This window comes from Zonotrichia albicollis, chromosome 17, assembly GCF_047830755.1.
Source record: "Zonotrichia albicollis isolate bZonAlb1 chromosome 17, bZonAlb1.hap1, whole genome shotgun sequence".
NCBI lineage: Eukaryota > Metazoa > Chordata > Aves > Passeriformes > Passerellidae > Zonotrichia > Zonotrichia albicollis.
Window position 1 is genome coordinate 4916055 of NC_133835.1, and position 12828 is coordinate 4928882.

Below are 12828 nucleotides of genomic sequence, written 5' to 3' on the forward strand. Positions count from 1 at the left end.
CAGAGTGTTGTGAAATTACATTTATCTTCCTGTCCCCTTTTGCCTCTGACTTTTGGTTTAGAGGCAAGAGCCCAAGAACCAGACTTTGTAACCTGATTCTTCTGCAAATACTTCACATTTAATTGGTTTTGAGTATTTAGAGATAGGTTTTGGCACTATTTTTTCACAAATGGTGAAAACCATTTAACCAGGCTTGGGTACAGGTTTTGTACAGGGATAATCTTGATATTTGTGCCCTCTCCCAGCCCTAATTGCTTTGTCGGCATCGTTATCCTGTCATTAAATCTGTGATTTGAAAGTTTTAAACCTTCCCTTTTGTTTGAAGCCACTCTTTTTAAATGACAACCTGGAAGGGAGAGATCTGCTTTATACTTCCAGCATCTGCTTCAGCAGATCAGGAGGTTTTTCCTACCTGGAAAAAGTGTGCTGCAGAAACCACAGAGGGCAGAAATATCACCTCACCCTCATCCTTACGCTGCTGCAGGGTCCCAGAGCTCCTCCAGGTCCCTGACAGCAGCTCTGCAAAGCTCCTGCAGAGCCTCCAGATCTGGTCTAGAACCATCAGAAATAAAGCTCTTGGAATCCAGTCCTAGAATCATAAAATCTCCTGAGCTGGAAGGGACCTACAAGGATGACTAAGTCCAACTTCTGTCCCTGCACAGCACAACCCCAAGCAAGGATTTGGTCATTCCCAGCCCAATAGTTCTGGCTGGCAATAAGGAGGTGCTAGGTTAGCTTTATTCATCCCCACAAAACCTTAAGAATCAGCATTTTCCCATCCCTGATAATTCCCCCCCAACCTTCTCTGTTTACAGCAATGTTTGTTTGTTTTATGTGTCGTCTGGTGGTGTCCTCTAGTGGCTCCCTCCTGCACAAGAAACACCACATTCCCTGCCTAAAATGATGTAAAAGTACTTGGGGGAAGGTAAACCACAAATTTTGACAGGACTCAAAGGAACAGCAAAATAGATGGCATTCTTCACCTTCATTTATGTGTTTAAAAGTTACAGCAAAGTTCACTCTGTCCTAATACTAAGGCAAACTTATGAAAGGTAACAAACAGCAGCATGACTCAATATTTTTGAACTGATGGCTTTCTATAAATAAGGGGGGGGGGAAATACAGAAATGGCCAGTAGAACTATTAATTAAAATAGGAAAGCAGATAAATTATGAATAGCGGTGTCATGTATTCATTAGGATTCTACAAATGAAAAATATCTCTCCCGGTTATTCCTTTGATGAATCTAGCCCAAATATACTTGAACTGCAACATGAAAAATTCAGGATGCTCGTATTTCATTCTGTATCAGCCAGCCTCAGATCCCCAGATCTCAAAGCCAAGAGCTGTAAGTGTCTAACCCCAGCATTGGTACTGGGCTTTTCCTCTGGCCTTGGACAGGCTTTCAAGCTGGTTTTAGGACTATAATAGGATTATGGAATCACAGAGTAGTTTGGGTTGGAAGGGACCTTAAAGCTCATTCAGTTCCACCCCTGCCATGGCAGGGACACCTTCCACTGTCCCAGGTTGCTCCAAGCCCTGTCCAGCCTGGCCTTGGGTACTGCCAGGGATCCAGGGCCTCCCCACCCTCACAGAGAAGGATTTTTTCCTAATTACACCAATCTCTGCTCAGCACAGTCCCAGCAGTGGGCAGGATGCATTTTGGGGCTCTGTGAAGCAAAGGAAGGATGAAGAAGCAAGAATGGAAATCACAGCAGGAAGGAGAGTGAGAAGAGAGCTGCAGGCTCGTGTCCCTCAGGTAAATCTCCTTTTATGCAAGGTAGATTAATTTAAAAAAAGGAAAGAATGGGTCCACATGCTGTATTATGCAAGTATATATAAAACATATCTGCAGAGGTATAGATGTATAAAACACTACTGTGGATTTTTGTTAAAATGTTTTCTGAAAGCACCTGAGCCCATCCTGAAGAACCAGAACCCAGCATGCCACTGAAGTACTGAAACCCCATCCCCTAAGACACCTCAACACCAAAAAGAAAATCAAAACCCAAAACAGCAATAACAATAAGCCAAAAAAAGCCCAAAAAAAGACAAACACTCCAATCTCAAACCAGCCACCATGTCACTAACCTAGAATTCAGACCTCCATTGCACAGTGAATTTTTCACCTCATTGCTGATTATTGTCACATGCTGGTCCTCCCGCCCCACCTGTGGGTTGAAGGCACTCCCAGGGGTGGAGGAGGAGGACAAATGGATCAGCAAAGCCTCCTGCCACAGCCAGGGCCTGTCCCAGCCCAGCAGCCCTTGCTGCTCACACAGAAAACATTCCCTCTAAACATTCCAGTGGAGTTGCTGCAGTGTACCAGCCGTTGTTAATAAAAGACACACTTCCCCCTGGGCTTTGTCAGCTCTGCACTTCAAAGCTCATTTTACACACAGGCCAACGCTGTATTTTCAGAAGAGAATGTTAACATGAGCTCTTTAGTCAGTTGAATAAAAGTATCAGGAACCCCCCCTCCTCTCCTTCCCTCACCCATCAAATTAAAAAAACAAAATAACCCAACAATCTCTTGGCAGCCTCTGATGGATTTGACAGGAGCACACCCTTTGTAGGGTGGATAGAAATCCCAAGCTCTGTGCATGGGATTATTTTTTATTTCCACTGCAAAATAAAAAATGAAAACAACTGTCACATGTGACCGTGTTCACAGGGGTCTCAGGTTGAGGGAAGAGATGAGGATCTGACTCCATGTTTCGGAAGCCTTGATTTATTATTTTATTATATATATTACATTAAAACTATACTAAAAGAATAGAAGAAAAGGTTTTATCAGAAGGCTGGCTAAGAATAGAATAGGAAGGAATGATAACAAAGGTTTGTGGCTTGGCTGTCTGTCCGAACCAGCTGAATGTGATTGGCCATTAATTACAAACAACCACACGAGACCAATCACAGATGCACCTGTTGCATTCCACAGCAGCAGATAATCATTGTTTACATTTTGTTCCTGAGGCCTCCCAGCTTCTCAGGAGGACAAATCCTAAGGAAAGGATTTTTCATAAAGGATGTCTGCGACAGTCACAGACCAAAGAATAAGGATTAATAACCAACATTACCAAGGGATGTTTGATGACCTCAAGTTTTCCTATTAAACACAGGTTGGTACTGATGCAGACTGAGAATTGCTTCAGACAGGTGAGAATGCAGCTCAGACAGGTGATGGCCATTTCCTGGTGGGTTTTTATCTCACACCTCTCATTCAGATTGCTCTGCAGAGGCCAATGTTTCACTCTCTTCTCCACCACCAAGCAAACAATTACTCTTGAAGCCATGAAATCAAAAGAGAATTAAAATAAAAAATATATTACTACTAGTGATTTGGATAGTTAATTACAGTTAATTAAGCTTATATTTACTGTAATTACTGAATAATTTATATCACCATGGAGGTGACAGAAACTGTATATAGAAATGACAATGATTTAAAATTATTTTAAGTGCTTGGAATGTCTGAGAAGCATTTTGTAAGATACATTGAAAGATTCTAAATTTAATTATAACACTAACTTACCTTAAGCTCTGTCTGGGCTAATATTTTTCCTAGCAATTAGACAGCAGTTGATGATGCAATTACACTTGCATGTATAACTTTTGTGCAAGCAGTATAATTTTTTATTAAAAATATTCAGAAGACATAATATATGTGAAGTAGTTACATTAATTTTTTCCATCATTTTCCCCAGACACATTTTGTAGCTCCAGTGCAGGTCTCCACATAACAAAAAGGTAGGGGGAAGTAGGCAAAAAGGGAAGGAAAAGAGTCAAGACAAGCAATTAATGCATGGTAACTGTCTTCAGAAAGAACAATCCCAGCCTCCATCAGAGGAATATGTGGTTATGGGGAATTTTAAATGGAGAACAATATCACCCATGAGAGTAAGAAGATTAAAAGTCAAAGAAACCACAATTAAAAAAAATTTAATGACATTTTGTTTGTTTTCCAAATCTCAGGATTTAAAGATTAGGATTCAGTGGGCTGTGGGGAATGTTGGTTTCTTTTTTTTTTTGTTTCCTACTTTATTTCCTGAGCTAGCAGCACTGCAACTTTGAAGCAGCAACCAAAATCCCTTTGGAAGAGGGTTGTCTTTGGACTTGGCCAGGGCCAGGTTTCCTCCCCCAAACATCCAGGAATCTGCCCTGGCTTCACCTTGCATCCTGTGGGAATCAAACTGGACCAGTCCAGCTGGTCCAGCTGGAGGGACTGGGACAAGAAAGGCCAAGGTGGCATTTGGGGCAAGATCCAAAGGAAACAACTCTCCAAGTGCCCCTGAAGCTAGAATATTCTTTCCAAGAGCTGGCAGGCTGTGCCAGCTCTGCCTCCCACTCTTTTGCTTTTGTTTTTCCACTTGGACCAGATTTCCAGCTGATTTGTTGGGCCAGGCTGCCCAGCCTGTCCAAATACCAGTCAGCTCTGAAAAGGGTCATTCAGATCATTAACAACAGCTAGAATGTGAAGAGTTAAGATTTATCAGTGGATTGGGAAACAGCAGATGAAAAAAAAAAACCCAAAGACCACACCATCACTCACCACTAATAAATGTTTCCCTGTAGAAAATGGAAATCTAATGCAAAGAAGCATTTATTATCATCCATCATGGTACTACTGCAGCATCTCTCTCTCTCTTGTACCCTGGGATTGCAGGGTCCCAGAGATGCAGCAGTCTATCACTTCTTTTGAAATGAGAAAATTCTCATTAACTCTTTATCCCACACTGGCTTCCCTTGCTCTTCTGTTGGCATCTTATCACAAGGTTCCATACTGGTGTCTCCTTATCACAAAAGTTTCATACCTCCTTGGTGTTTTCTCATGGACAGCTCCTCAGGGCACTGACTCTTCCTTCTTCACAAAGCAGCCACTGACCCCAGTGCCCTTCTCAACCAGTCAGCAATCCATCCATCCATCCACGTATGAGCCTTTTATAGCACTCTTCTTCTCATTGGTTATAGCCGTGGCCTGTTAAAGTCAGGCCTGCTCCTAATCTTTGATAACTGGCCCAGCTGCAACTCCTCAGGGGTAAAATTACTTTCTGCACTGTCTTTATTTTCTTATATTCTAACCCCCCATGCTCTTCCACAGCACCTGCATCTGCACTGAATTCCCCAACATCACTGCTGTTGACTTCCACAACCAGGAGAGAGCTTCAGGTGGTCCTGAAGGGCAAAAGCTGGGATCTTCAGGGGACTCTGACAGTCTCAGGTCTATTTTACTAAAAGATGCAAAGTACTATAAAATATTTTAGCAGCCATTTAACCACTGAAGCTCAGGGGATGCCATCAGCCAGCACCAGGCTCCTCTCCAGAGCTGTCTTTAGGCTTGCAACCCCCTGGATGATTCCAGCATCCCCACACTGCAGGTGCAGGCAGCCCTTCCTCCAGGAACCATCAGCCCTCCCTGGCTGCTCTGGGGATGCAAACCCCACACAATTCCTGCACACACCCTCAGAGCATCCCTTGGCAGCTCCAGTTTGCTAATTAAGCATTGCTCACCAGAGATCTGGCAGACGTGCTGCTGGGCAGGTTCTGTAGCTGTTCACATGAGTATCCCTGCTCTGCAATTCAGCAGTGGGTACCAATTCTGGTCACTTCTGTTCACTGCAATTTACAGGTTTAAATATTCCTTTAATTGAGGGTTATTGTGGTTCTAGAATTGCAGAGCTCAAGGAAAAAAAAAAAAGTTGACCAGAATATAAAGAACCCTAGCATTTTAAATTCTAGCTATTAAACAGAATACCCAGATTTCCATATCTTCTCACAATATACTCAAAAATATACTCCAATAGACTTGGAAATAGGCAGTTGTTTTTACCATGGTTAATGGCCAACATTCAGGTTGTTAAAGAGCAGGAGAGGAGCAGCCAAACACCCTGACCCCTGTGCCCTGCAGCAATTATTTCTTTCCCCTTCATGCCCAGAGATGTGATCGGCTAAAAAGTCAGGGAATTCATTCAGTGAGCAGATCCAGTGGGTAACTAGGATGGAAACATCGACAAAATGTTCAGAAATTGTGCTGGCAGAAGTGCCTGGAGGCACAGGGCAGGGATGGAGCGGCTGAGGTGGATTTACAAGGAAACACTGAATAGTGAGGGGAGCAAGCAGAGGACAGTGACCATGAACATCAGGCCAAGTGGAAGGGCAGTGCAGGGCTTCAGGGGAATGGCCTGGGAGCAGAGAGAAGTAGGAAAGTGCAGAGAATCAGAAGGAAATGAAACAAAGCAGGATGTCCAGAGCAAGGAGATGAAATGAGCCAGCTGTGCTCTCCACAAGCTCCAGGTGAGCTGCACCAGCCAGGGTGAGCCCAGATTGAAAGCATGGGCATGATGGTGAGGGGCAAACCCAGGATTTAGCAGGGCACAGCCCATCTGGATTCACACCTTCAGCATTGCTCACTGAAAGGGTGGTCAGGCACTGGGACAGGCTGCCAGGGAGGTGGGGACTGCCCATCCCTGGAGCTGCCCAAGGAAAAGCTGGATGTGGCACTCAAAGCTCTGGTTTAGCTGACAAGGTGGGGATTGGTCACATGCTGGACTCGGTGATCCTGGAGGTGTTTTCCAACCTAAATAACTCCGTGATTCTGTAACAGCACTGCAATGCTCCTCAAGTAACACCCCCAGCTAAACCCCAGCAGCCTCACTTGCTGCCTCCAGGGCAAAGCTCAGTGCAAGAACTCAGAGCACACTCAGAACCCAGGCTGCACTGTGGGCTCCAAGGCAGTGACCCTCCTGGTGATGGAACTGGAGAGCCTGCTGGGAGCTTGGGATTCAGCCAGGACTGGCCTCCAAAAGCAACTGTGTTATTTACAGATGGAAAATCAGAACCACAAGCACCATTTCATTCATTTACCCACCCAGCAGCATTTGGGGTGAGCTGACACCTTCCTACAATCAGGCTGATTTGTCCTATGTCACAGACATCTTTTATGAAAAATCCTTTCCTTAGGATTTTTCCTCCTGAGATGCTGAGAGGCCTCAGGAACAAAATGTAAAAATGATTATCTGCTGCTGTGGAATGCAATAGGTAGATCTATGACTGGTCTCAGAGTTGCTTGTAATTAATGGCCAATCACAGTCAGCTGGCTGACTCTGAGTCAGCTGGCTCAGACTCTCTGTCTGAGACAGAAGCCTTTGTTATCATTCTTTCTTTTGCTGTTCTTAGCTAGCCTTTCTTCTATTCTTTTAGTATAGTTTTAATATAATATATATCATAAAATAATAAATCAAGCCTTCTGAAACATGGAGTCAGATCCTCATCTCTTCCCTCACCCTCAGACCCCTGTGAACACAGTCACACTCCTGTTTCCTTGTGTGAGGTGTTGCTGTTCCATTTTGTTATGGAAGCCAATCAAATACTTCTGATTTTTCAAATACAACAAGACACCTCAAGACACACAACAAGAGGCTGTACAGAGAAGGAAAGGTTCCAAAGAACTCTTGAAAATAAGTGTGGGAATGACCTGAACAGCAGCTGGAAGCACTGGCAACAGAAAACATTTGCAGGCACAGGAGTGATGAGACAGGCAGTTTAAATGATTCCAACCTTATCTGAATGAAGGTCTGAGGAAGAGTTAGGAGAGCTTATTCTAACAAATTGAAACAGATTGCCAAGGGATGCAGTAGCTTTTCCATCATTTCCTATCTTTCAAAAAAGATTGAATTTTATACACACATACACACATTTTCATTCCAGGTCAACCAGAAGTTTCTGGGGTGGACACGTCAGTGACTGAAATCCTATGACTTGTGTTAGTCAAGAAGTTAGCCTGGGTTATTACATTAATCTCCCTGCTTCTCTTAAAAACCTATGGCTGAACTCATAACTTCATTTGGAATAGGAAAAAAGCCTTCATTTAAATTGTAACAGAAATTCAGCCTATGAATGTAGTGAAATCCATGACAAAACTCTTACACATTAAGAATATACAACCACTGAAGATTAAACAGTATTTGATTGCAACTATAAATAAATTGTGGAATGCTGTAACATTATTTTAAAAATCCACTATTTTTATCTGATAGAGAATATGAGCCAAATAAGAATCTGAAATCCCCCAAATTCCAGAGACAACACATAGATATTTTAGAATTAATTTATGTGGAAAGAAAAAGCCTATTTTAATTAGAGAAAAAAGTTTCCTGACACAAAACCAGTTCTAGAAGCTGAAAAATTCCAAGACCACTTTTCATATTTGCCTAGTTTGAACTTGCTATATCAGAATTTTCAAGTTTCCTGTTCTTTTGCTGTAAGCTTTTGGGAACTTTGGCTGGCTCTGGAGAACATCAGCTGGGGTAGCACTGGGGTCACCATGAATCCTGAACAGTTTCACAGAGCATAAAATTTAACAGACCCAGAGAATATGAGGGCAGGGGCCATAAATATAAAAATTAACAAGGGGAGCACTCTGTCATTAAACAGGGATCAAGGAACAAGCTCAAATGCTGGCGTGGGATCAGGAAGCTGTCACAGTAATTGAGGTAATTAGTGAACTGTGCTGATGAGTGTGTTGGCTCTCATGGACACTTCTGCCTGAGCTCATGGGCCATGCTGCCTTTGGGCTGCACAGTTCTTCTCTGCTCATGTCAACACTTGTGTTTCTGCAAGCGCACAGCACCCACAGCACCCAGGAGCTGCAGTTTATGTCTGCAGAAAAGCTCAGGCTGCCATCAAGATCCCAAAGCAAATCCCATTCTATTAACAAACATCAACACACCTGAGCTTGCCCCATTCTTCGCTCCCCAGGTTTGGCTGGGGAGTCTGTCATTAGAGAGTTAATAGGTGTTAAAAAAACTGGAATTCTTTTGCTGCCTTTTCAGCTCAAAATCTGAGTTGTTTGGAAAATGTAGCCCTGTGTTCAGTGAGATAAATCTCAGCTCTCCAGAACGAGCCCTCACCCCAAAGCACTGAGGAGCTGCAAAAAAAGAGCTCCTGTGGTGCTTGAAATGGCACAGCCTGACCCAGCAAGGAGCTGCACGGAGTGAAAGGGCTGAGAGCAAGAACATCAGAGTCCCAAAGTGGCTGGCAGGGTACAGAAACCCATGACCTGATGGGAAACAGAGGCATGACCAGGCTGGGAACCACAGGGCAGCAAACAGCAGGAAAACATGAGGCAACAACAGGCAAAGAGCATGAGGTGGTGGTAAGCAGGTGGATTTTAGCCTCTATTTGGACAGATGAAGGACCTTTAGACAAGACCCCAGCAGTCACATGACATGAGGAAAGGAAAAGCGAGGAATATTACCCAGGAGAGCACAGTGGTTGCTTCAAGTCTCCTGTGCCCTACTTAATTTTTCTTCTACTGCCAAACTAACTAAATAACCCTCTTCCAGAGTGAAGAAAAAGTATTTTTTTTCTTTTTCCAAATGGTAAATCAGGATGTTTAATCAAAATATTAATTTGGCAGTCCAAATAAAGCCCTAAGCATCTTTTCAGAGGAAATTAGGAGATCTCAGAAAGCTGCAGCTGGCCCAAGAGACTCCTCTATCAAGAGCCAGTTTCCCAGGCTCCTGTCAAGGAGACACCACTAAGATTTCTTAACTCCCAGACCATGTAAGAGCTGACAACATCTTTTCCTCATTTACTGTGCTAAAAAGCAGCCTCTGAAGAAGACACTGTGCTCTCTCAGTGCATTAGCTTTCATTTCTGGTACAACAATTTCCTGTGCCATGTCCAACACATGGCTTTGTTCTGCAGGAAATATTCTTAAGATACGTTAGTGGAATTTGGGACTCACGCCATGAAAAGCAAAACCCCATGAGTGGAAGGCAGAGGCAAATGAAAGCAGAGGAGAAATGCTCACACTGCAGTGAGTTTTATCAGTGTGAAGAGGAGCAATTGCATCCCTGATAGTCAAAGGCACTTCTCAGCACCAAGTGCTGTTACTGCACTCACGGGCTAGAAGGACTTTTCCAAGCTCACCCAAAAATCCTAGAAAGGAACAAGAGAATCAACTCTGCCTCTTCCTTTAAGGAAAAGTCCTCCCTTCCTCCTTGGGACTGCAAGCTGCTCTCTCACACTATGAAATTATTCTCTGTGCCTCACACTGCCTTCCCAATTTTATAAAACATTATGTATTCAATTCATCTTTGAAATTAAAGTATTTCTTTTTTATCCACAAAATGTGTACATGCATTAGAACCACGTTTCCCTGAAACTGTGAAAACTCTTGCTGTGGCCACCCAATATCCCAGATGTTTTCTCCACATTTCCCTTCCCACAACAGCCAAGGTTGGCTCCACCTCAGGATGAGACACTGAGGACAAAAGGTGTTTTATGTTTCAGTGGCAGCCTCTGAACAAATGCCAGCACTGAGCAGCTACAGTGCAAGTCCACAGTGATAGCACCTGGCAGTGCTATAAACCTGCAGACAGGGTTTACGCTGAAATAAATACAAAACAACCAAAAAACAACAACAGCAAAACAAAAAAAAAGCAAGCTGAATGTGTGGTGTATTTTACAACACTCAGGGAGAATGAAGAGAGATAATAAATCTGGGAGCTAGTAGCCACAGCAACAAATTGCATTTCTCCTCTGGATGGCTTTTCCCTTCCAATCAACAGCAATTACTGGGCACCTTAGGGTAATACAACAAAGTTTATGCTGCTTCTATGGTAAAGTTCTTTTCCCAAGACTAATTTATTCCATGTCTGCAAGGGGCTGATTCATTGCAGCACATTACTGGGGGTCTGACCATGCCAGCCATTGAAAGCACCCAGAGAAAAGCCCTGGCCACAGCTCGTCCTGCTCTGCTGGTTGGGGTTTGTTCTGATACCAGTTTAATCCCACAACACTGGGCTTGGGAGACTGATGTCAGCCCTGAATCCTATAAAAAGGGGAAAGGAAGCAAAGATAAAAGTGTCTGGGGGATGCACATGGGGTGAAAGGAAATGTAGGTGCCTGCCAGACAATATCAGCCTCAATAAAAGTTGAGAAACCAAGCGTTTGCTGCTTAAAAAAAAATAATAATGAAGGAATAGCTGTGCTTCTTTCTGCTCTTCAAACCACTCCAAACCCTCTGTGCACCAATACAGCGCCATCAGGCTCAAAGAGGGGCTAGGAATGTGTTTGCCATGGCTTTTATCCAAAGGAGCTTTGTGAAGAGCTGATGTTGATGTGCTTTCAGAACATCCAGGTGGACGCATCACAACCACACATCTCCACAGGCTCAGCACTGGGCAAGGTGCAGCACTTTTTGCTCTGTCCTGGGACACTGCAGCACCTTCCCCTGCCCCTTAAGAAGGCTTTAAAGCAGAAGCTAAGGCAGAAGGAGAGTGAAGAGAAAACCACACCTGGCAGGGCAGACCCTCCCCACTCTGGTGCGACCCAGAAGTTGCATTTTAACCACATTTGCTTTTATTACCTTTTAAACCTTCAAGACTTTGTTTTCCTGCAGGTGCCAAGCTCCCAGCTAGACCCAGCAGTGTGACAGCACACTGCACGCAGGTGCATTCATCTGGCTGCTGGGAAAAGCAGTGGGAAACCCTGCTGCCCAAAAAGGAGATTTATTGCCCCTGAAACAAAGTCCCTCCAAGGCAGCACAGCTTCCAGCACACTGTCTGCAAGCAGGGGCAGTCCTGACAGGCACTGCCTGTCCTAACAAGAAGGGAAAGAGCCATCTTCACATCGCAATCCATGATGAAAGTTGACAGAAGGGATTTGTCTAGTTTTCTAAATATTTTGCAGGGAAGCCGAGAGTTCATCTCTGTGTGAACCAGGGTATGAATTCCAAGCAGGATGAAGAGCTTTGTGCTCACACTCAGCAGCAATAATGTGCTGTCAGTAACTACAGGGAGCAGGAGACAAGCAGGGTGAGACACAGCATCACCTGTGACAGCTGGACATGGGACTTCATTTTCTAGAAACACATTCTCATGACTACCTATGAACCCTGCACAGCACCTCTCTCACCCTCCCATGATCTCTAAATGTGTGGAGCTGACAGTGTCCATTTATCCCTGGCCAAGGAAGCCACTGGCTCCTCTAACCATGTAGAAAACACCACCTGCAGGTATCCTGTCACTAGTGACACACATTGGGTCCACCAAACACAAACTTCATCTGGCTCTGAAAAATCCCTTTTGTTGGCCAGAACTGCCAGAATGGATCTCTCCCTTCTACTGGCTTTTATTACAGTGGCTTTTTTTCATGCTATATTTGCCAAACACTGTGGTTCCTCCCGGGGAAAATGTGACACTACCCTGGATCAGGGTCCTGGAAATACACCCAGCACATCAATACAAAGCATAAAGGCAAAAACAGAAGCCTCTTCCCCATCTGAGCAGGCTCTTCAAGCTACCTGCACCCAAGTAATATTTTTCTGCCAAAGTTTGCTACCTTTCTCTCTCCCTCCAAAAATTTTTATCCTGCTTTAATCTACTCCCAAAGCACCCCACCCTGCTGCTGCTGAAATTAATAGATGTTTTTTACCTTTACATTCAGTGGGATGAAAATTAAGCCCTGAAAAAGCCAGACAATCACACTGCAGTCCATGTTCATGTAGGGAATGCTGCAAGCAGAATTTAAAAGGACCTTCCATTTATCTTTGTGCTGCCTGGGCTCCATCTGCATATAATTGCTTTTGTCTACAGATGCTGCAATGCTCATCAAAGGCTGAATTCTTACCCACTGTAGCTCTCCCTTTCAACTAGCAGGAAATTCTCATTGCTTTACAATCCATACACAGCAATTTAGCGTTTAATAATTCAAATTGTAACACAACATTTGATGGAAAATAGTCATTATGGATTTATAACACAATGCAGGTAGCTGAAGTACACAGATTTCAGTGTTTCAGGAAATGGGTGCTATTTTCAA